General features: G+C 34.9%; 1 long non-coding RNA gene across 1 annotated transcript in view; it reads left to right on the plus strand.

Annotated features, from left to right (window-relative positions):
• The window catches only part of LOC103104258 (uncharacterized), a 31,782-nt gene extending 13,713 nt beyond the window's left edge, over positions 1-18,069 (plus strand). Inside the window, exons 3-4 of the long non-coding RNA XR_464182.2 lie at positions 17,262-17,367; positions 17,906-18,069. This is a non-coding gene — a long non-coding RNA (uncharacterized LOC103104258). The remainder of the gene's footprint in view (positions 1-17,261; positions 17,368-17,905) is intronic.
• Positions 18,070-26,016: the final 7,947 nt, after the last annotated feature.

The raw sequence follows: 26,016 nt of genomic DNA on the forward strand, positions 1-26,016 counted from the left end.
AAGGAGTAGATATGGTCTGAATGCATATTGAAACACATAATCCTTCACTTTATTTCCTCCATTAATTTTTCTCTAGTGTAAGCAATATGTGCCCTTTCACAGTATGATAAAAAGGAAATAAATAGTATATGATATGATATGTACAATCAAAATCCTATTACCTGCCTTCTTGAGGAGGGAGGAGACATGGAAGGGAAGGAAAATTTAAAAATAAATACATGTTATACTAAAAATGTGAGAACAATACTAAAGAATATGCCATAGAAAAAAAAATTTTAAAGGTCTTTATTTTTTAAGGAAAAAGGTCTCTTCTCTGGCAAACTACTCTGCCAATCACTGCCTCCAAGTCCCCTTCAAAGGTTTCCCCCTGGCTTGGTACTGGTTCATTCATAGACCAATCCCATGACAGGAAGTAGGGAGGAAGGACTATGGGAGGTGCAAGGCATGCTGGGGGATGTAGTTCCAGCCTACATTATTTTTCAGAAAACCCACAAAAATAAAATATCTGTAATTATTACTATCTATAGCAAATTCCTACATTCTGGGGAAGATAAAAAGCTTGTATGAGATACAGTCCTTTTCCATAAATTAGAACACATTTAAGTGACTATTATGTGCCAGGAACTTTGCTACATGATAAGAATTTTTAAAAAATGAAACTTTCCAAAAGACAAAATTACAAATTTTGGAGAGGATGTGAGAAAATAGAGATCCTAGTATCCTGTTCTTGGAACTGTGTACTGATCTAACCATTTTGGATATCAATCTGAAATTATGCCCAAAGTATTAAAACTGTGCATACATTTTGCCCAGCAATAATATTAATAGTTTTATTTCCTAAGGTAAGAAGGGAAAAAAGGAAAATAATTCATATATTCTAAAATATTTAGAGTAGCTCTCATTGTGGTAGCAAGGAACTGGAAAATAAGAGGATGCCAAACAATAGGTGAACAGCTAAATAAGTTGTGACATATGATTGTGATGGAATATACTGTACCATCAAAAATTACAAGCATATTTTTAATCAGGATAAGACCTTTATGAAATTAGGAGGAATTAAATTATTAGTGTCAATATACATATACATCAATAGAAATATACATTCAGAGAAAGAACTGATAAATAGAAGAAAGCGAGCCATAATTTTATATATAAATATATCTTTTTGTCAAATAATGGCTTTTCTAGTGGCAGGGAGGTAAAGGAAAGAGGTAGATACTTGGGAATTTAAATATAATAAACCAAAAACTACATTTTTAGAAATAAATAATTTTTAGAAAAGCTAGAATATTGAGAGTCAGTGTGGAGAATCAATAGAGTGGACTTTAATTTAGAGTCATTAAAACGTGGGTTCAGATATTGTCTCAGACAGCAGATCTATGTGTCTCTCCTAGAGAAGCTGTGAAATCATGGGCAAATAATTTAATCTCTAAGGGGCTCAGTTTCCTCATCTATATAATTAGTGGGTTAGAATTGACTTATAAGCTCCCTTTCAACTATACTTCTGTGATACTCTGATTTTCCTAAATAAGGACATAAAAATGACAAAATCTACAATATTTTCTGAAACTCATTTTAAAATTGAAGTGCTAAACTTTGGATCCAAAAAAAAGGTCTACATGCAGGATGAAAGTATAATTGTATGAAAGTTGAAAAGTTGTGAAAGGGAGTTAAAATACTGATTTTTAGCAGACTGCCAGAATTTGAATCAGTGGTGTGACATACTACTAAAAAAATAATATGATATTGGACAATTTTAATAGAGGCATGGTGGTCAAAATATGGAAAGTTATATTTCTCCTGTATTATGCCATGATAAGAACACATTAATGGTGGTTCCATGTGCTACAATTTGAGGTAAAATACAGTATGTTGAAAAGAATCTAAGGAAAGTAAGCAAGATACTGAGTATCCTCTGATCTATTTTATATGAGGATTGACTGGAGGGAAGGAGGAATGCTTAACCTGGAGAAGAGAAGTCTAGAATAGACATACTTATTCTTTTCAAGTATTTGAAACATTAGAATCTGGAAGAAACATACTATGTTTATTTTCAAAAGAATCAAACGAGGCACAATGAGTAGAAGATGCAGAGAAGAAAATTTTAGTTTAACATTTTCATTGTAATTAGACTTATATGGTTAATGTTATATCATTAGTATTATATTTCTCCTCACTAGAAATTGTGGGTTTTAAAATTAATAACTGATAGCTAAATATTATATTCATAAAGTTTTATTAATAATAACTAAAACAAAAGAACTGCCTGACTTCAGCCTTGGTCTCAGGTCCAAGAAAGGAAGAGGGAGGAGTTACAGCCACTTAAATCCAATCAGACAAAAATTGGGAATGCAGGAATTGGGAAATACTAAGGAACTTCTGGGTGATGAAGTCCAAAGGCTCAAAAATCTCTATTTATACAAAATCTTCATATGAGGCTTATTTGCCACTTGTTGCAATTTCTTGTAGAGGTGATTCTTATTCAAGTAAAGGGTAAATAACAAGACATTAAAGGTTCTATTAGTTTTGAATCTGTGATTCTATTATTTCCCAATTTCAATTAATGGTGCCACTCTTTGTCCATTTACTCAGGGCAAGAGAATGATTTTTGATATTTCCTTTTCCCTCACTCTCAAAATGAGATATATCTTGTTTTGAGCATTCTTTCTTAAGCCCACACACATCTATCCTTTCCTTCAAATTTCTATTGCCACCTTTCCTTTTTCTCTTGGCTTCTCATTTACTAAAAGATCCTCCTAATTAATCTTTCTGCCATTTATTTCTATTGCCTTTCATCTACCCTATCAACCACTGAAATATCATTTTCAGAAAAAATATCAACTTTATCCTGCATTTTTCAAATTTAATGGCTCTTCCAGTGCTCCTGGAATAAAGTAGGAACTCCTTAAACTGATATCAAAAGCCTTCTCCAATATAGCCCCAAGATACCCTTATAATTGTATTTCTCAATTTCCTTTACATTTATCTTTAATTGTGGCTAAAGAGATCTATTAACTTAATCAATTTTTTTCTTGACCTCTTCTGTCTCTGCTCTTCCTCTTATGGTTCTTTTTTCTATAATACTACACTGTGCCATCATACTTCATAACCTATCCAAATACTGCCCAACTTTGAAGACTAATTGAAATCTCATCTTTTCCATCATATCTTCCAAAATGATTCCTCCCCTTAGTTCTCCTTTTGCTCTTCTTTTTCTTAAACCCTTATCTTCCATTGTAGGATCAGTACTGTGTATTCATTCCAAGGAAGAAGAGAAGTAAAGGCTAGGCAACAAGGGTTAAATGGCTTGCCCGTGGTCACACAGCTTAGACATGTTTGAGAACCCCGGATTTGAACCCAGCATCTTCCATCTATAAGCCTGACTCTCAATCCACTGAGCCACCTAGCTTTTACTTCTTTCTCCTCATATAAAATAATAATATTCAAGTATCCATTTCTCATAACTTTAATTTGACAAATAATTAGATATTTCCCCCTCATATCTCTGAATATTTTTAGATTTTTGCTCTTTTAAACTTATATAAACTTTAGAAACTTATATACAACTTTTATACTATACCTGATTAAGCTTATATAAACCTTAATATTTTTACTTATATTATTTCTTATCTCTTCACTAGTCCTCTTAGTTCTTTGTTTTGAAAGCCCATGTCTTTTTCACTCTTTGTAAATTTTGTCATGTCTAACAGAAGTTATTGCACATTGTAGATGCTTAGAAAATAGCTGGAAATTGCACAATTGCTTTGTATACAGTTAAATTTACATTGTGGTTAAGACTGAAATATATTAATTAGGTGGTCACTAGGGATTTAATTTCTAAATCCCAAATGAATTACTAAAGTAAATGGAACTCATGGTAGTTTATTTACAATAGAGGAAAGATATTAAGGAATGAGAGAGAGAAAGGAACCTCCGGCTTCCTCTTAGCCAGGTAGAAATACTAAGGCCCTAATCAGAGAAAAGAATCTCAAGACAATGGACCTTTTTCAAAGGGTCACTAAGTGATCCTTTCACTCACCAAGGGTGACCAATAAATGGAAAGAAGTATGGGTGTCTGTCTTCCCGTCGAGTCAGACAGCTCTTCGATCTCCTGGAATCAAATAGAATATCCTCTTCTTCTGGAATTGGGTCCTCTCTTTAAAGATGTTTTTCTCTTGTGTCACCTCCCCTAAATTTCATGCCTACCAATCACAGCTGATTCTTTTCTCCAGGACTGCCCACTCTTTAGTTCACACCTTCTTTGGTTAGATTATATCTTTTTGGGTTACTTAACACCTTCTTTTGTTAGTTCACCTTTTGTAGTTACTTAACATCTTTTTGTAGTTAAAATGGGTAGATCTACTTAAAATACTGAGTTATAACCTCTTGGGGATTAAAATCTAAAAATAGATTGTGAATTATAGTTCAATCTTCCCAATAAAGGAAGTTCCCAATAAAGGAAAAGTTGTGTAAATAGGGGTAAAGAAAGGGATGACAAATAAGAAAAACTGAACAAAGATTTGGAAAAAAATTGTCAGCTGAAATCTGAGTAAACTTTTTCATCTCTTATAAAGATAAAATAGAATTAAGGACTTGACGATATTGATGGCTTGTTGGATAGAATAGAAATAGAATAATCTTTCTCACACAAAGTTTCACACGGGAAGGGGAGGGAAAGAAAACTCTTATAAGAAGGAGAGGAAGAGAGTTTTTACTTAAACCTTACTCTCAGGGAAACCAACTCAGAGAGAGAAGAACATCCAGATCCATTGGGATCTTGAATTCTATCTTACCCAATAAGGGTAGGGAGAAGGGAAAACCAAGGGGGCGAGGGGGAGAGGGAAAACAAAATCAGAGGGAAAGAGAGGGGGGAGGGGGAAGGAACAAAAAGGGAATCATATCAAAGGAGGGGATAAGGGGGACTGATTTAAAGTAAATCACTGGACTAAAAGGTAGAGCCGAAGAAGAAAAGGTTAGAATTAGGGAAGGTTATCAAAGTGCCAGGGAGTCCACAAATGACAGTCATAACTTTGAACATGAATGGGATGAACTCACCTATAAAATGTAGACAAATAGCAGAATTGATTAGAATCCAAAACCCTACCATATGTTGTCTTCAAGAAACACACATGAGGCGGGTTGACACCCACAAGGTCAGAATTAAAGGATGGAGTAAGACTTTCTGGGCCTCAACTGACAGAAAGAAGGCAGGAGTGGTAATCATGATATCTGATAAAGCCAAAGCAAAAATAGACCTGATCAAAAGGGATAGGGAAGGTAATTATATTTTGTTAAAAGGGACTTTAGATAATGAGGAAATATCACTAATCAACATGTATGCACCAAATAATATAGTACCCAAATTTCTATGGAGAAACTAGGAGAATTGAAGGAAGAAATAGACAGTAAAACCATATTAGTGGGAGACTTAAACCAACCATTATCAAATTTAGATAAATCAAATCAAAAAATAAATAAGAAAGAGATAAAAGAAGTGAATGAAATCTTAGAAAAATTAGAATTAATAGACATATGGAGAAAAATAAATAGGGATAAAAAGGAAAACACCTTCCTCTCAGCACCACATGGCACATTCACAAAAATTGACCATACATTAGGTCACAGAAACATAGCACACAAATGCAGAAAAGCAGAAATAATGAATGCAGCCTTTTCAGATCACAAGGCAATAAAAATAATGATCAGTAATGGTACATGGAAAACCAAATCAAAAACTAACTGGAAATTAAACAATATGATACTCCAAAATCGTTTAGTTAGAGAAGAAATCATAGAAATAATTAATAATTTCATCGAGGAATATGACAATGTTGAGACATCTTTTCAAACCTTTTGGGATGCAGCCAAAGTGGTAAACAGAGGTAAATTCATATCCCTGAGTGCATATATTAACAAACCAGGGAGAGCAGAGATCAATCAATTGGAAATGCAAATAAAAAAATTCAAAAGCGATCAAATTAAAAACCCCCAGCAGAAAACCAAACTAGAAATCCTATAAATTAAGGGAGAAATTAATAAAATCGAAAGTGACAGAACTATTGATTTAATAAATAAGACTAGAAGCAGGTACTTTGAAAAAACAAACAAAATAGACAAAGTACTGGTCAATCTAATTAAAAAAAGGAAGGAAGGAAAGCAAATTCACAGCATCAAAGATGAAAAGGGGGACATCACCTCCGATGAAGAGGAAATTAAGGCAATCATTAAAAATTACTTTGCCCAATTATATGGCAATAAATACACCAATTGAGGTGATATGGATGAATATATACAAAAATACAAACTGCCTAGACTAACAGAAGAAGAAATAGAATTCTTAAATAATCCCATATCAGAAAATGAAATCCAACAAGCCATCAAAGAACTTCCTAAGAAAAAATCCCCAGGGCCTGATGGATTCACAAGTGAATTCTATCAAACATTCAGAGAACAGTTAATCCTAATACTATACAAACTATTTGACATAACAAGCAAAGAGGGAATTCTACCAAACTCCTTTTATGACACAAACATGGTACTGATTCCAAAACCAGACAGGTCAAAAACAGAGAAAGAAAACTATAGTCCAATCTCCCTAATGAATATAGATGCAAATATAGATGCAAAAATTTTAAATAGGATACTAGGAAAAAGACTCCAGCAAGTGATCAGATGGGTCATCCACCATGATCAAGTAAGATTTATACCAGGGATGCAGGGCTGGTTCAATATTAGGAAAACCATCCACATAATTGACCACATCAACAAGCAAACTAGCAAGAACCACATGATTATTTCAATAGATGCAGAAAAAGCCTTTGATAAAATACAACACCCATTCCTATTAAAAACACTAGAAAGCATAGGAATAGAAGGGTCATTCCTAAAAATAATAAACAGTATATATCTAAAACCATCAGCTAATATCATCTGCAATGGGGATAAACTAGACGCATTCCCAATAAGATCAGTAGTGAAACAAGGATGCCCATTATCACCTCTACTATTCAACATTGTAATAGAAACACTAGCAGTAGAAATTAGGGAAGAAAAAGAAATTGAAGCCATCAAAATAGACAAGGAGGAGACCAAATTATTGCTTTTTGCAGATGACATGATGGTCTACTTAAAGAATCCTAGGGATTCAACCAAAAAGCTAATTGAAATAATCAACAACTTTAGCAAAGTTGCAGAATACAAAATAAATCCACATAGGTCATCACCTTTTCTATATATCTCCAACACAGCTCAGCAGCAAAAACTAGAAAGAGAAATCCCATTCAAAATCACCTTAGACAAAATAAAATACCTGGGAACCTATCTTCTGAGACAAACACAGGAACTATATGAACACAACTACAAAACACTCTCCACACAACTAAAACTAGACTCGAGCAATTGGAAAAATATTAACTGCTCATGGATGGGACGAGCCAATATAATAAAAATGACCTTCCTACCCAAACTTATTTATCTATTTAGTGCCATACCCATTGAACTCTCAAAATATTTCTTTATTGATTTAGAAAAAACCATAACAAAATTCATCTGGAATAACAAAAGATCAAGGATATCCAGGGAAATAATGAAAAAAAAAAAACATACGATGGGGGCCTTGCAGTCCCAGATCTCAAAGTATATTACAAAGTAGCAGTCATCAAAACAATTTGTTACTGGTTAAGAGACAGAAAGGAAGATCAGTGGAATAGACTGGGGGAAAGCGACCTCAGCAAGACAGTATACGATAAACCCAAAGATCCCAGCTTTTGGGAAAAAAAATCCACTATTCAATAAAAACTGCTGGGAAAACTGGAAGACAGTATGGGAGAGATTAGGCTTGGATCATCACCTCACACCCTACACCAAGATAAATTCAAAATGGGTGAATGACTTAAACATAAAGAAGGAAACCATAAGTAAATTGGGTAAACACAGAATAGTATACATGTCAGACCTTTGGGAGGGCAAAGTCTTTAAATCCAAGCAAGACATAGAAAGAATCACAAAAGGTAAAATAAATAATTTTGACTACATCAAATTAAAAAGCTTTAGTACAAACAAAACCAATGTAACTAAAATCAGAAGGAAAACAACAAATTGGGAAAAAATCTTTATAGAAACCTCTGACAAAGGTTTAATTACTCAAATTTATAAAGAGCTAAATCAATTGTACAAAAAATCAAGCCATTCTCCAATTGATAAATGGGCAAGGGACATGGATAGGGAGTTCTCAGATAAAGAAATCAAAACTATTAATAAGCACATGAAGAAGTGTTCTAAATCTCTAATAATCAGCGAGATGCAAATCAAAACAACCCTGAGGTATCACCTCACACCTAGCAGATTGGCTAACATGATAGCAAAGGAATGTAATGAATGCTGGAGGGGATGTGGCAAAGTAGGGACATTAATTCATTGCTGGTGGAGTTGTGAATTGATCCAACCATTCTGGAGGGCAATTTGGAACTATGGCCAAAGGGTGACAAAAGAATATCTACCATTTGATCCAGCCATAGCACTGCTGGGTCTGTACCCCAACGAGATAATGGACAAAAAGACTTGTTCAAAAATATTCATAGCTGAGCTCTTTGTTTTGGCCAAAAATTGGAAAACGAGGGGATGCCCATAAATTGGGGAATGGCTAAGCAAATTGTGGTATATGTTGGTGATGGAATACTATTGTGCTAAAAGGAATAATAAAGTGGAGGAATTCCATGGAGACTGGAACAACCTCCAGGAAGTGATGCAGAGCGAAAGGAGCAGACCCAGGAGAACATTGTACACAGAGACTAATACACTGTGGTATAATCGAACGTAATGGACTTCTCCATTAGTAGTGGTGTAATATCCCTGAACAATCTGCAGGGATCTAGGAGAAAAAAAAGTATTCATAAGCAGAGGATAAACTGTGGGAGTAGAAACACCGAGGAAAAGCAACTGCCTGACTATAGCGGTTGAGGGGATCTGACAGAGGAGAGACTCTAAATGAACATTCTAATGCAAATACTAACAACATGGCAATGGGTTCGAATCAAGATATATGTGATACCCAGTGGAATCACACATCAGCTACTGGGGGTGGGGGTGGGAGGAAAAGAAAATGAGCTTTGTCTTTAATGAATAATGCTTGGAAATGATCAAATAAAATATTATAAAATTAAAAATAATAATAATAATAATAAGTGTTAAGATTTTCTGCTCAAGTGTGAAGATATGCAAAATAGAAGAGTGCAAATTTTGATTTAAAAGAGATTTTATTGAAGTGGTTAATTAATCACAAATTTACAGATTATTTTATCAAAGCTAAATATGAAAGCAAGTAAAGCCAATGGGAATGAGGAATAATGGAATAACAGGCAGGTTTCAAGAGACCAGAAACTATGGCAGAGAGTACTTTAAGTACAAGTAAGAGATTAGTGATAGAGTCATGCAAAACTTCAATACTTTGTGCGTGTGTCTGTGTGTGTGTGTATAATTTGGATGAAACTGAGTAAGAAATTTCAATATTCACTGTGTGCTTTGATCTTCCATCATTGCAATGCAATAGAGAACAAGAAAGAATAGAGGCCCAAGTTCTTGAGAAATCTTCAAAAAATCTGGTAAATATTAACAATGAATGATATTATTGGGAAGAAATTATTTTACATATTAATATCATTTGTCAGTAAAGTATTGAGCATCATCAGAATACATGTCATTATATAAGAATCAGGAGCTTCAAGGAAATACAACTTAGCAGTCACCTTTTCCAATCACTTTATTTTATAGATAAAGAAACTGAGGTCCTTAGGAGTTAAGTGATTTGTCCAAATTTACACAAGTTGCAAATTATCAGAGCAATGATATAAACTCAGATCCCCCAACTTTAAATCTGTCTTTCATTGTGTAGTACAATGGTGTGTTTGTGTTATGACTTCACTTTTCAGAACTTGTTTTGACTGGATATCTGCCTGTCTGAAACCCATGATGGAATGAAAAGCAATTGTAAATGTAAATAACGCAATAGCCTGGCATAGCTTTTCTTTGAATGTAGACATGTTTTGCTATTTTCTCTATCCAATTATTTTAATATTTTTAAATGACATCAGAATATATTTCCTTCCTTTTTATTTTTCAAGCATTCCTGACAATTACATTGAAGCAATGGCAGGTCTTTGACTTTCACATTATTTATGGGATTGCTTTGGTAGACAATAAGGATTATTTCCATTTGTGTGAAACTCTGGGGAGGGAGAGTGTTTTAAATAAAGCATTAAAAGTGATTTGCCATGACTTAGACTAAATGTTTTATTTGCAACATTCCATTGTTTGTTTTGCTTTCTGTGGTTACTCTGTGAATTAACTGACTCTGTCAAGGCTGTCAGGGAGTGCTATGAGATATGTTCAGCAAGCTCATAAGGGAGATAATTCATAACTCAATTGAGTCAATGGGGCACATGAGTTATGCCCTTAAATGATCCTCAGTAGAGGGATAAAGATGATCTGTTACATTGCCAAAAGCTTTTAATCAGGTTATTTATGGTAATGGCTGCAATGTACAATGGAACATAGTTAGTGGTGGAAGGGATCATTCCAAATGCCCTATTTTTACCTATTTCACTAACCTTCTATGTATGGAAATTCTTTTATTTCATAAGAACTAATCTATGAAGTGTTTCAAAAAGTCTGGAAAGGTCCTGACAGCCATTCAGAAAAGTGCATATTTAGCATTTAGAATGCCACCTTCTTAACTATCTTTTTTGGAAAGGGGTTCTGAAACGTGTTTTGTTGCATGGTCCCCTTGTCAACTGAATGAAGCCTGTGGATCCTTTCTTACAATAATATTTTTAAATATCATATATATATATATATATATAATTTCAGGGAAAGGTAATTATGTTTAAATATAGATGTTTATATATATACATGCATATATATATATAAAACCTTATGTGTGCATATATAGGTATATGTACACATATATACATACACACTTACCCATATAAATTTAGGAAAGTCAACAAGAATTTGTTCAGCACCCACCATGTATCAGGCACTGTTTAAAAATTTCACCTATTTCACCTTAGAATATCTTTAGAATATCAAAATGTCAAATATTAAATCATCTTTGAATATGTCTCCTCTCCTCCATACTGCCAACAGTATGATGGTGCAAGTCAGTGCCTGAAATATTGAAATAGATTATTTTTTGTTTTGCTTGGCACAGATTGCTTACCACTCCAGAACATCCTTTACTCAGTCCCAAGAGTGATTTTTCTAAAGCTTAGGTCTACCCATTTAATCCCTACATTCAAAATAATCTCCAGTAGCTTGCAATTGCCTCTGGGATCAAAAACAACATTCTATGATATTCAAGCCCTTTGTCACCTAACCCTTCTCTCATGTCTTTCCAGTCCTCTTATGACTTATAACCTACTCACCCATGTATTTATTTTTTTAATTAACCCTTCCCTTCCACATTAGAATCAATATTGTGTATTGGTTCTAAGGCAGAAGAGCAGGAAGGGCTAGGCAATGGGGGTCAAGTAACTTGCCCAGGGTCACGTAGATAGGAATTGCCTGAGGTCACATTTGAACCCAGGACCTCCCATCCCCATATATTTTTTAATCCACTATAATTACTTCCTCATGTCTGGACTCCTTTGATTTTCGTCAAATCCCAGCTAAAAGCTAATCTGCAAAAAGTCTTCTCCGATAACTCCTTAAATTTAGAGCATTCCCTGTTTATCATCTCTAATTTTTCATGTATATATGGAACTTGTTTGTAAATATTCATTTGTATGTTATCTCCCTCATTAGACTGTGAACTCCTTGAGAAAAGGGAATGTTCCTTCTCATTCTTTCTTTATATTCCCTACACTTAGCACATACTAGGCACTTAGATTTAATAAAGGCTAGTTGATAGACTGGCATTCTAAGAAATAGCCTTCATTTCAGTCTCTGTTTCTGCATTTGTTCTTTTCTGCTCTAAAAAAAGTTTTTCAGTCAGCTAAATACCAAAGCCCCAATGAGGAAGGAGTGACTTTTTGGTGACATGCCAGTGCAAACTAATACAATGACTCATCTAGATTCATTAAAAAGGGAGGGAAGACAAAAGAATCTGAGGCATCAGGCACTATTTTGGTATATATTCTGCTTAAGTTAGAACTAGGCACTATGTTGGGCTGGATATTCCACTGTAACTCCCTTGGGAGCCAATGATAAAGAAAAACAAGATTTGAGAAGTGCATTCAAAAAGTAGAAGACAAAAAGCACTTGAAGAGAAACGAGATGTTGAAGTCAAATTTGCCTTTCATAATGTTACACAAAGTCAATTTTAGTCACATTGACTTGGAAAGTATACAAAAATAGTTTAAAAACATATATTTTCAAACTTTCTCTGTACTGTTGATGGATATCATATTACAAAATGACGTATCTCACTGTGAACAGAAAAATGGCCCTGCATTTGGTCCCCCTTTGTTTGTTGTTTGATAGACATCTATCATGTGACTATATTCCAGTCACTAAATCTCACAGAGATTCCATTTTCTCATTTGTGAAATTTCAATGATATATTTTGACTGCTTATCTTACTGAGCTCTTTGTAAACCTTAAAGGTATTTCATAAATGTGTGGGGTTCACTCAAAAACAGAAATTTTTTTCTACAAAATGATTCTATCTATTTATAAATTTAGATTTATGTAGGTCAACTCCCCAAATGAATACTTAATGGAATCTGCTATTTTACTGAAGCTTCTTGTAAACAGTGTGCATAAAATTATAAGTTTATGATAAATTTCTACTTCATAAAGTATCATTCACTCTGCTGCCTTAGTGAGAATTTTTATTTTCTTTGTTTACTTCATGAAGCAACATTGTGAATCAAGTCCTTTTTTAAATAATAGGAGGCTAATTTAGCTTGAATATTTTTCATCTCTTTAGGTGTTTCTCCTACATTTTAATCCTCTTTCTGAAACACAACTTCCTTATTTTCCTGATTGCCCCCATGGGTTTTACCATAGTATACCAGACATCCCCAAATAGTGCCTGATGTCTCATATTTCTCTTGACTTCCATGCGTTTCACCATTCTCACTTATTCTTTTAATCAATCAATTAATAAGCATATTTTAATCATTCAGTATTTGCCAGGCAATGTCATAGGTGATGAGGCTCTAATAAAAAAAGTAAGAAATAATTCCTATTCTCATTTACTTTATGTTCCAAATTACATGTCATAGATAGGGGATAATTTATTATACATGCTGATAATCTATAATAGATACAGCTTATCTTTTATAGATGATGATACAAGATTATTTTCTATGCTAATGTAGTCAATGAAGATCAAATGCATTTTAGGACATGGGTTTTTATTTTAGTAGAAATCATCTAGAAATAATTTCTTCACTTAATGATATAATTCTTATTGTAGGCATTTGAACCTCCATGGCAGGCTGTACAGAAGGAGATAATTTTTGTATAATTCAGAATTTGTAACATTTTAAACAACCTTGTCAGTCTGCATTTTGGGTAAGGCTTTACTCTAGTGGTCTTTGTGGGGAATTTGTAATGGATGTCTATTGGTTGTTTGGCTGGATATTTTGTTTGAGTATTCTGATAGAATCATTGTGGGAAAACATGTGTGTGTGTGTGTGTGTGTGTGTGTGTGTGTGTGTGTGTGTGGTAATACTGGTGATTTCCCTGATAACAAGAAAAATGAGCAATAAGTCCAGAAAAATGTTATAGTTATTTTGGCAATGGAGAAATACTCTTATTCCAACAGGAAGAGATAACTAAAATTCCGCAAATTAAGCATTAAGTGAAGTCATAAGCTATGTTGATAATTTGTAATGAGTCAGATTGTATATACCATTGATGAGATAAGGCATACATGCAGACAGACAGATGTATAGGTAGATATATAGTTAGATACATAGATAGATATGGAGATATAGAAATATGGAGTTCATGGAATGAAACTAAAAAGGTTAGGAGGACAAAGTCGTGTGAATATAGTAGGGTTGCACAAGCTGTCCCTTAGCTTGCTATTTAACTCACTTCCATATTTAATCTTATCAACCTGATCGCTAAAGTAATCCAGAAGTATCATTCTATCTTTCATCAGCCATTAACATACATTCTCAGGATTGTTGTTGTTCAGTTGTTTTTCAGTTATATCTGATTCTTTGTGTCCCTATTTGGAGTGGTCATGGCAAAAGTATTGGAGACAATTCCTATTTCTTTCTCCACAATATTTTACAGAAGAGAAAACTGAGGCTAATGGGGTTAAGTGACAGCTTATAAGTGTCAGAACACAGACTTGAAGTGAGGAAGATGTGTTTTCTGACGTCCAGGACAGTTTTTTATCCATTGCACTATGTAGTTGTCCACTTTCACATGTGTGTATGCATGTGTATGTGTATATGTACATATAAAGTATTATTTATTTATACATCACACAATAGATACGTATACATACACCATGAACACTTACCTGTATGTACATGTGTTTCACATATGTACATGTGTATATATGCAAACATATCTGAATGAATACTCATGTGTATATATAAGTACTTGTTTATGTATCACATGACACACATGCATGTGCATTTATATGAATGTATGCATTTCTCTATTTGTGTATATATGAATACACATATATACATATATATGAATTAATCAAATAAACTTAGAACTCTCACTCCCAGATATTTAGCTAATATTTTATAAAATAGAGAAATACCTTGTCCTTGTATTAGTTTCACCTTTCTCTCTCTTTCCATACATAAAAACACATATATGTGTACCTACATAATTATTGATTTAACATAAGTTTTCTAGGTGTAGATATTATGTTTACAGACAGTGTAATATAATAGCAATGACATTTCTAAAATAGATTTCTCCCTGTTATTTTCAGCCATGACCAAATAATATTCTCTTCAATTTTTTTCAAACATTGAAGACCCATTAAAATATTTTATAATGTTTCCTCATGAAATAATTTATATCAATAAATGAATGAATATTTATTAAGCACCTTCTATACAGTAGTCCCTATGAAAAATGCTGGGGATACAAAAAGAGACAAAAGATTTTTTTTGCCCTCATGGAACTTGCAATCTAATGGAAGTGGCAACATGGAACTACACACACAGACACACACACATATATGAATATATAACATAAATAGGAAATAATAGAGGTAAAGCACTGGATTTAACAGGGCTTTAGAAGGTCTTCAAGTAAATGCTGAGATTTTAATTGGAACTTAAAGGAAATCAGTAAGTTAAGTCATTAGGCAGAACTAATGGCAAAGTATATTCTAGGTATTTGAGACAGCCAGAAAAAATATTTTGAAGCAAATGATGAAATATCTTGTTTGTGGATGGCCAGTGTCACTGATTGGAAGAGTATATTTGGAGTGAGGTATAAGATTAGTGGAAAAAGCTTTTAATGTCAGAGAACTTATATTTTATCCTGGAGGAGTGTGATAGAGGCTGGCACTAGAGAAAAAGTGTCAGACTGAAGAGTATATGAAATTGATCACCTTGACAGGGGAGGGGCCCCAGGAGTGAATATCCTAAGGAGAGGAGACTCTGGTGAGGAGAGCAGTGAGGGTCTCTCTGTCTTGAGATGTCAAAGAGAGAAGGTGGATAAAGACTTTCTCCTGAGAGTTACCCAGTTTTCCTGTTGGTGACTGGAATTCCTTCCCCCCAACACTTCCCAATTGAAGGGACTTTCTGAGGAGAAACCTGAGCAGACTTTAACTCAGTTCCTGTTGCCCAGAGGTGAGTCAACCTGACTTTCTCAGGGGGGCTCAGGCTGCCAAGGCCTGAGTCCCCCCCAGACTTGGAGAGGAAAAGGGTTTAGATAGAGACAGGGACCCCCTTTTCCCACTTTCATTTTCCCATTCTTCCCTGCCCAATTTTTCCTTTTGTATTACCTGATTGAGTTAACATTAAAAGTTATCTGTTCCCCAAGCTGAGTATGAGTGAACGGTTCTAGGGGAGACCTTTGGGTCTCGTGTAGTGGAGGGGGATAAGAGGGACAAGCATGTATTGGGGAGAGCAGCTTTAGCTAAGGAGGGAAGGCAGAAGGGGGAAAACCTTCAAACCCCCTCTTCTCTCTGACCCAACCCGTTACACCTACTGTCTCCCCCTGTACCTCTCTTTGTGAGAAGGGGGGTTCTCTTTTATTCCCCTCTCCTTCTCCATACCAAAAGGCCCAAGCCTTCCCATGAGGGTACATCCCTTTCCTCTTATTTTTTTTAAACAGGAGATAGGGAACCAATGGCCTTTACTGAGTATAGAGTTGCTACAGGCAGACCTCTGCTTTAGGAAAATTACTTTGGTGGCTGATTATAAGATGGACAAGAGTTGCCAGAGTCTGGAAATGTGCAGATCCATCTACTATAATAATTCAGTATTCAGGAGATGGGGGTTTATACCTGAATGATGGCAGCGTTCAAGTTAAGGAGGGAGCATATATTAGAAATGTTATAGAGGATAAATTGAAAATTCTTACATGGAAAATAGTTCTTACATTTTTTCTGTCATTTTTTAAACTTCTCATAGATCAATGTTCAACACACACACACACTTTCTCTCTCTCTCTCTCTCTTTCTCTCTTTCTCTCTCTCTCTCTAATCCCTGGGGGAGAAGTGTCTCAAAATGATAGTTTAAAAAACTGTAATATGTAGTTTCTTTGCTCTTAAAGAGATAATAAGTTTTTATAACATTTGAGAGACTAAAAATGAAGCTTTGAAATGAGTTACCTGTTCAAAATAAAGTAAGAAACTTTATAAGCTGGATTTCATTTTGTATTATTTTTAGCAGTAATTCCATATGAATGAAGAATTTTTGCAGCTTGATTTGAGTATTCCATTTGGAAATATTTTTATCATCTCAAACTGCTAAGACTGCTTATGCTTTTTCAGGAAACCTACTACTTAATTCTCTTATCACCAAACACAAGGTTACTTGTGTCACTATTAAAGTGGCTTGAAGATACTCTAGCAATCATGTGATGGATGCTTAAAACAGGTTGTGTCTACTTGTGTTGATAATTATAGTACAGGTTAAGAACTACTGCTTATTTTGTCTTTTTACCCCTGAGAATGTGGCTGCATAAATGTGACTAGAGGGGAAAAACATGCATGTTTGAGTTATCATGCACTTAGAAAAAAATCTGTAGATTCAGTAACTCTGGGTCTCTGGCCCTTAATAATCTACTTCAAAAAAAAATGTGTTACAAAGATACTTTTATTTTAGGTTCTAAGCACACAACAATGTGCAAGAAGCTATGAATTTCAAAGAACAAAATCTTTCTACTCAGAAAAAAAAAGACTGCAATGAAAGGAAAATAAAAATAAAACAGGTAAAAATAAAATGAGACTACACATTTCATAGTGACTTTTCTGTCCAATGAATGACTATACTATATATTTTTGTATACACTTTTTTTTTCTCCTTAAGATGTGTGTAAAACCATTTTGGAATGCTGTGGAGCATGTTGAACTTAGTGTTAAGAAAAACCTGGGTTCAAATTCTGTCTGACTCTGATGTTTAGAAGTTGTGTGATGTAGGTCACATTTCTTAACCTTAATAAACTTCACCTATAAAGTGGATAGTATAGAACCTATTGTATCTTATATTTGTGTAAAGCTAAAATGAGTTCATTTAAATAAAGTGTTTTACATATTTTAAAGTGTTAAATAAATGTAGTTTCAACTGCTTATCTTAGACATATTATTTGTAAAATGTTGACAATATTTGCAATGCATACCTATTGCTACTATTTGTCCTTATTTTTAAGAGGACCAATGACGTCATGAGACAATATCTTGACTTGTGCATGAATTTGATTTAAGTTATGCAGAATCAAACAAAGTCATCAGCTTTATTCTCTCTTCCAGAATGATTCAAGTCCAATGGGAGGACAAAAGCCAGGACAACTAATGATGGCATGGGATACAGTGCGTAATTTACCTTGATGTCTTTGATGTCAGAGCAAGCTCTCAGCACTCCATAATTTCTGTTTTGGCCACCTTCATGGCTGTTCGAATAAATTGTTCTCATCCACCCATTCCACTAGATAAACCTTCATTACTTGGGGTAGAAAACTCCTTGACTGTCAGAATGGTTTGTGGTCCATTAGTTATCCTCAATTTGGTTGAGTATATTTGCTGAGATGGTTTCCTAAGTATGGCGACTGCATGTGCTTCTTAGAGTCACAGATGAGAGTCAGTTGCCAGATGGACACCAAAAGTGGCTCTATAAACCTGCAAAGGGTTAAACAAACCCTCACGCCAGAGATGCCAGTCCTCCTTGAAAACCATGCGCCCCTATATCTACCTGACAATGTAGCCATTGCTATGTATATAATGTTATAGGGAAAAGTGAAGTAGGAAAGTGTAAGTTTGCAAAGGAGAGTGGCATGGGACCAGCAGGAAAGATTTTGGAATTTTGGAGGAAGGGTTAGACTGGTACTGAGGTAGCTGTCTCTCAGGAAGTATATGGAGAGGGTGGCTGCTTTTCTTTAGTGGCTGAACCTATCCTTGTTCCTGCCCTGCTTATTGTCTTGGGTGCTATATTTCATTGGAGGAGAACCTGGTGATTCTGACCAACTGTCTGCAGTGACTGTGAGACCAGGTCTAGGTCCTTTTTTGTATATAGGACTTCCTCTGGGCCATATCAAACTTACACAGAGCAGTACCTTAATACCAGCTAAGGGGGCTTTTAGTTGCAGCTTAGCAAGAACAGGGACTGGGATTTCTTTTAGCAAGTGAGGAGAGGGTTAGTGTAGAACAACCACTCTGAAGACTCTCTGTGAAGAGACATTAGATCCTTGGGGTATTAGTTAGAAAATTAGCTTTAGGGTTATCCCATATCATTCTAACCGATTCTCTTTAATTAAACCTGCTTTCCCATTTTACTGAGTTGTATATATGTGACCTCAGACCAAGCTCAGCCCTAGTTAGTGTCTGTTAGCCTCCCCACCCACAATCAACCTACTGACACTGGCCCAATTCAATCCATCCCCCAAACTCTCTCCTTTTCACAATAAGCATAGGTGTATATATATATATATATATATATATATATATATATATATATACACATATATACACCTATGCTTATATATGCTTATATATATATATATTCATAAATATATGTATGCAAATATGTATCATATTTACATAAGGGTGTGCAAATATATGTGGTATATTCATATGCAAATGCAAGCATCATGCATATTCTGATATCCTTCCTATAAGGAAACTATTTCAAATATTATTATTAATATTTTACTTACTAAAAATTACTCTTATCAAGGATAAATAACTTAGTTTGCATCATACAACTCCTAAATGTCCTAAGCAGTTTTCTAACTCATGTTCCCTGGGACTCCAAGACATACATAATCTGAAAGGGAGGAGAACAAAAAAGATTCTTCCCTATAGGGTATCTTCTTCCATGGAGTTGAAACAAAGAAGAGCTTTATTTAGAAACTAGAGTGAGCAGTAAGTTCAAACATTGCCTACTGTAAAGCCAAGATTTAGGGATTTAGGAGTGTAGTGCTCTACCCTCCAACCTAAATGAATCTAAATGAGTCAGAGGGGAGAAAGACAGGACTTTATGAGATTTTGCTCTTTACCCTGGTGGTGAAAGCTCATTCCCAGCTTCCTGGGCTGGAAGAACCAGCTGTGGGCATGGATAGGCTCCTGGGCAGCTGTTATCCAACACTGTTGTGAAGAGGTCATGGCAAAGGAACCATTCCATTGGGCTTCAATCAGGGAAAGGCTAGTCCATCATGGGGGTGCTTGCAGAAACTCTTCTCAATGGGACTAGAGGATAATTTTCTGCCATGCCCCATGTCTCAAGCTTCTCTCCACTGGGCTGCTCTGTTTGGGGCCTCTGGGGCCAGCAGGGCCATTCCCCATTTCCTCCCAAACAGCCTTCCCTCAAGCAGAGTTCCCTTTTCTCCTCAGCAGTAGTTCCCCAAAAGACTTCTCCAACTCAGTCACTTCTGATGATTTCCTTGGCCCCTTAGCCCAGGAACCTTTTCCTTATACTCACTCAAAAGCTGAGACTAGAACCCTCACTTTGCATGTCAATCAGAGCTGGCCACTGTTGTTTCTCCTTATTCCTGGCAGGCAGGAGAATGAAGAGGAGACAGGAGGAGCCTGCCTGCACCTCTCCACAAGCTGTCCCTGTGTAGGGTGACTGCGTTCCCTGGCTTTGGGTTGCTATTATTGCTGCCTTCTTTCTTCCTCCTTTTTCCTTCTTTCTCTTCTTAAACTTCCTGGTTATTATGCCTCAGGACTCCTTGATGTAGAACTCCTATCTTTTTGGTATCAAAGTAATCCTGATTCTTCCTTTAATAAGTGGGAAGAGACGGGGAAAAATCAGAGGGGAGAGGAACCTGCAGGAGACAGGAAGAAGTTGATTATAAATAGCTAAGTTAGCAGCATCGTGATAAGATTTGAAATCATCACATTAACCTGGAAGGAACATTTTGTTTATGGGAGTTGAAACTCAGCAGAGCTATTAAGCATAGGCCAACACCTCATGACTTATACCAAGGTAAAGTCAAAATGGATATATGACAGAAATAAAGACTGATACCATAAACAAATTAGGGGAGCAGAAAAAAGATAACCCATCACACTTAAAGATAAGAGAAGAATTTAGTTCAAAATAAGACATAGGAAACATTATGAGATGTATAATAAGTAACTGTGAGTACATTAAATTTAAACATTTCAGCACAAACAAAAGCAATACAATGAAGATTAAAAGGGAAACAACAAAATGGGGAATATTTTTATAAATCTCTCTGAGAAAGATTTTATTTCTTAGATATACAGAGAACTTAGTCAAATTTACAAGAAAAGAAAGCATTTTATAATTAACAAATGGTCAAAGGATGTTGAACCAGAAATTCTCAGGTGAAGAAACCAAAACTCTCTTTAATCATATGGGAAAAAATATCCAAATCATTATTGATTACAGAAGTACAAAATGAAACAACTCTGAGATACTCCCTTATTCCCATCAGATTGACTAACATGACAAAAAAGGAAAATGACAAATGTTGGAGGAGATGTGGAAAATTTGGGACACTAATACAATACTGGTGGAGCTGTGAACTTATACAATCAATATCCCATATCTGGAACTATGCCAAAATAGGCATCAAAATGTACATACCCTTTGACCCAACAATCCCACTACTAGGTCTGTATCACAAAAAGAATAAAGAAGGAGGGAAAAACCTACCTGTGTAAAAAATATTTATAGTAGCTCTTTGTGTGTGTGTGTGGCAAAGAACTGGGAACTGAAGGAATGTCCTCTGACTGGGGAACATCTGAACAAGTTGTGGGATGTGCTTGTAATGCAATAAGAAATGAACAAGATGATCACAAAAAATATGAAAAGACATGAGAAGTGATGCAAAGTGAAGTTGTCACAACAGTGAGAACAAGTACAACAGTACAGTTGTACAGTTACAACAATAATGTAGGTTTATCAACTATGAATGACTTAATTCTGATCAATAGGGCAAGAATCCAGCAAAACTCCCAAGGACTCAGGACAGTAAAAAAAAATCCACTGTCAAAGAAGGAGCAGACAGAGTCTAGATACAGTTTGAAACATACCATTCTTCATATTTCTTCCTTTAATTTTTCTCTTGGGTAAGCAATATGTGTCTTCTTTCACAATACGTTGAACATAGAAATATGTATTATATCATAACATATGTACAGCCTATATCATATCACTTGCTTTCTTGGGATGGTAGAAGGTATGGGAGGAAGAGAGAGAACATAGGTTGCAAAATATCAGAAAATGAATATTTTAAAATTTGTATTGTCATGGAAACTGGAAAATATTTATAATAATAAAAAAGAAACTAAGTGCTTCAGTATGGTACAGAAAATATATGACACCAGAGATCATATATGTATACACACATATATAATATACAAATAATGTAAATATGCAAATATATGTTACACTATGATCCTATGAGTTACTAATATGGTTGTATATCATATACACCTTTATATATATGCCTCCTATGGATACTTTAAACACATTTCCTAAAAGACTATTTTGTGGAGAATTTACCTAAGATAAGAACTTACATAGAGAAATCAGAAGAAGCATTACAAGGACACTCTCAAGGTATCTCTGAAGAATTTTAGGACTGATTGTGAGACATGGAAAGCACTGGCGAAGGACTATCCAACATGGCAGGCCAGCAATTGCTCCAGGAGAAAATGAAAATCATAGTAAAACAAAGGAAATATTAGATGTGTAAATCTTGAGATATCTGCAACTCAAATGTTCAAATGGACTGTTTTGGACCAGTGAAGAGTCTTCCAGTTCACATTGGACTAATAAATCACAGTGGGACACACCATTCCTTTATCCTTCATCATATTGTCATTGGTCCTTTTGACAACAAACAGCATATAAATGCAAACATGCCTAGATATGTAATGAATAACTTTGTTGAAGCTATAGGCAAGACACAACACTTCTGAGCTTCAATGTTGTCATTTGTTTAGAAAAAAATGATCAATGATTTAAAAAGTTAAATGACTTGCCCAAGGTCAGAAGACAAATATGTGTCAAAGGAGGGACATAAAACCAGTTTTTCCAGTACCCACAAACACCTGTGCGCACACACACATGCTCATAGAAAAACATACACACATACACAATATTCTCTGCCCCTGGTGCTTAAGTTAAATTTGTTGAAAATACATTTATTTAGCACTTTAATTATCTATATATGCATATATAATATACTATATTCAAATGAATGTATTTGAGCATTACATAATCTTACAAGATGGTATAGCTTTATTATACCCATTTTACTAGTAACAAAACCAAAACCTAGAAAAGGTAAGTACCATTATCATTTCTATGACAAATTAGCCTAAGAGACTCTGAAATCCAATCCTCCTGACTCCATGTCCTGCATTCTATCAAATAAATTATCCTACCTGTTTCATCTATAGAAAACATTTAATATTATATTTTTGTTTGATTGAGGATTGGATTTATATCACAGTGAGCTTAATTAATCTACACGCCTAAATATAGAGCATTATGCACATCAAATAGCCTAATAGTACAAATCCAGTGGTTACAATATGACTGTTCCCTTCGGGCCTGATAACAATTTTAGGCTGTGCTCTAAGCACATAGTAGGGTGCTTTCCAGCTCTTCTAGGAAACCCTCAACTCATATTGCCAAGCCTAGACATACTAACACCCAATAAAAACTCTCCCAACCTGCTCACAGAGGACTAGACCTTCCCCAGGACCAGTCCTCTGACTTTTGTAATAGTAAGGAATCTTTTCTCCTTGGTAAGAGCCTTTATGAATTTTTCACATTCAAATTTATACCTGCAATGCACTTCTGTTTCAATTTTAAATTAGCGTTCTATTATCAAATAATTAAACTGAAACAAGTTAACTAATTCTGTTCAGAAGCTCAATTTTCAAAATCAGTTTGGTTTGATCAAAAAGGTTTCCAGTGTCTAACTAATAAATAGCTAAATAGTTAGAGTTAAAAGGACATTAGAGATAATCTAATCCAATGCATTTATTTGAAATCTAGAGTGTTTAAACTATTGTGCAAATATACATGGTTATTTTTATTATCGATATGTTTGCTATTAATAACATATTTCTCTAGTTCCTTATAAAATACCTTTGCCACAGCCCATTGATGTTGGTAGCAAAAATAGTATCCCCATTTTTCAGATCTGAGAACTGAGGCTTAGATACTATAAATTATACATATAGTTAGTCATAAAACAAAGGTTAAGTATGGACTCTTATTAATCTCTATTCAGTATTCTTGCAAAACCACAATGTTGCTTCTTATATAACTTTTTAATACATTGATTTATTATCACAGTTGCTGTCTCTATAATTCAAAATGTAAAATTTAGTGGTGACAACAACAACAAAAGTCATTTTGCATGCTTCACTTTGTAAATTAACAAGATGAGATTGTGGCACATGTAGGAAATAATTTCTCCAAGTAGGGAATGTGAGAAATCTGTTCTCAGAGAATAAGCCTAGTACCTTAGAGAGACTGGAACACACAGAGACATTTTGTAGTCAGTTCTGATTTAAGTCTCTTTTATAGAGTGAAATGTCTTTCAAATGGCTGCAGAAACATTCAGACAAGGGCACTTAGGTGGCTTATTGGATTGAGAGCCAGGTCTAGAGACAGAAGGTCCTGGGTTCAAATATGACCTCTGACTCTTCCTAGATTTGTGACCCTGAGCAAGTCACTTAACTCAATTGCATAGCCCTTGCCAATCTTCTGTCTTGGAACACATTTTAAATATTAATTTCAAGATGAAAGTTAAACTTTTTTTTCTAAAAGCATTCCAAACATGTTAACTGGCTTTTGCCATCTGTTATTTTCCACAGTACTTTCAGATTCTCTGTTCCTGATGGTGTGACACCTCCACTAATGTTGTCTGATGGAACACCATGCTATGAAAGGAGAGACCATAGTCTTTTGTGAGACCATGTGACTGAGAATTGTTCTGCCTCTTCTAGGTGAAGAGAGTAGTCTCTGATTTTCTAAGTTTTCCCAAATTTGGAGGGAATTTCAATATTCTAGGATTTCAGCATTTCAAGTTTTGAAATTAGTCCAGGATAGAAGCCACAAGAAGTCAGGAATGACTTTAGGACCCCAGTTCAGCAACAACTGAGAAAAGGATTTATCTAGCAGTAATGCTACCTTTTTACCTTTTGTCAAAAAGCTGATAGTAGGAACTAAGCAACATGTTGAGTCTCCATCCCTATTTGCCCCCCAGAAACTAAGGTGGCAGAGGGCATACTATTATCCTGAAGCATTAAAGTATTTGTGCATTGTTCTTGCTATTTTCTTTTGTTTGTTTGTTGTAAAAACTAACATATATTAAATGGTTAAATGGCCCTCAGATACTTTCTACTTGCAACTAACTCAGGGATGGGGTAGGTCATTTTTTAAGGGTCCAGCTAGTGGAAGCATTAAAAAGAGGCTAATTCTTCATGATCACCTAAAACTGTGGCAGGCAGATGTAGCCTATGGGACTCTGGGAGAGTGAACCAAACCATACAGTGCATAAGAAGTCACAAAATTGTTTTAATTATATATTGTGAACAAATTAAAATAATGCCATTGCTACTGGCAATCAAATTGGAATATTCAACCTTTTTTCTCGAAATTTCAACAGCATAGATCTAGTAGATATTAATTTAGTCATTTTTCCTCTCCATATTTAAAACTTTCTGAAATTGTTTTTTGCTTTAATTAGCAAGAGACTGGCAGTATCCAGGCATCAAAGACATTGATATCACGCATGGGTGGAAGGAATGGTAAAAGCACAGCCTGCTCTTTGACTGGGTGAGGAAAAAATCAACAGAATGTAGATCTCTTTGAAAATTTTCAAGAACTGTTCAAATTGCTTTGCAAATGGCTCTCCATGTATATTGAAAGAGCACAGGAACTAGTGTTGAGTTTGTTTTGAAAAGGTTCAACTGACATTCAACTCCCATTATGCTGAATTTAAATTAGCTGAATGCTTACCATTGAAAAGATTTCTGTTGAGTGTTAATTAGCAATGAGGTGCTTTCTGATTGCTTTGCAAACCCTTCTGTGTATGTGTTTGTGTTTGTTTTTACATTAAAACCTACTGTGCAAACTAGATGACTCTAAAACTATCTATCCCCAATGACTTTGATTTTATGGCATTGTATTTTCGTTTGTATGAGTTGTTATTGCAGTAGTACTGTATTTCACTTTAAAAATCAATATGGTTGATGGGTTATTGAAAGGTAGCATTTCTTAATGGAGAAAAAGTGGGTCTTTGAATAGGGGACACCTATATTCAAGTTCTTTCTCCAAACCTATAATAATATGGGAATAGGCTTTTTATTTTTCCTGGACATAGAATTTCTGAAGGGTCAGACACTTAAAGTGCTTATAGTGTTTCTCAAAA

The sequence above is a fragment of the Monodelphis domestica genome, chromosome 3 (genome assembly GCF_027887165.1).
Source record: "Monodelphis domestica isolate mMonDom1 chromosome 3, mMonDom1.pri, whole genome shotgun sequence".
NCBI lineage: Eukaryota > Metazoa > Chordata > Mammalia > Didelphimorphia > Didelphidae > Monodelphis > Monodelphis domestica.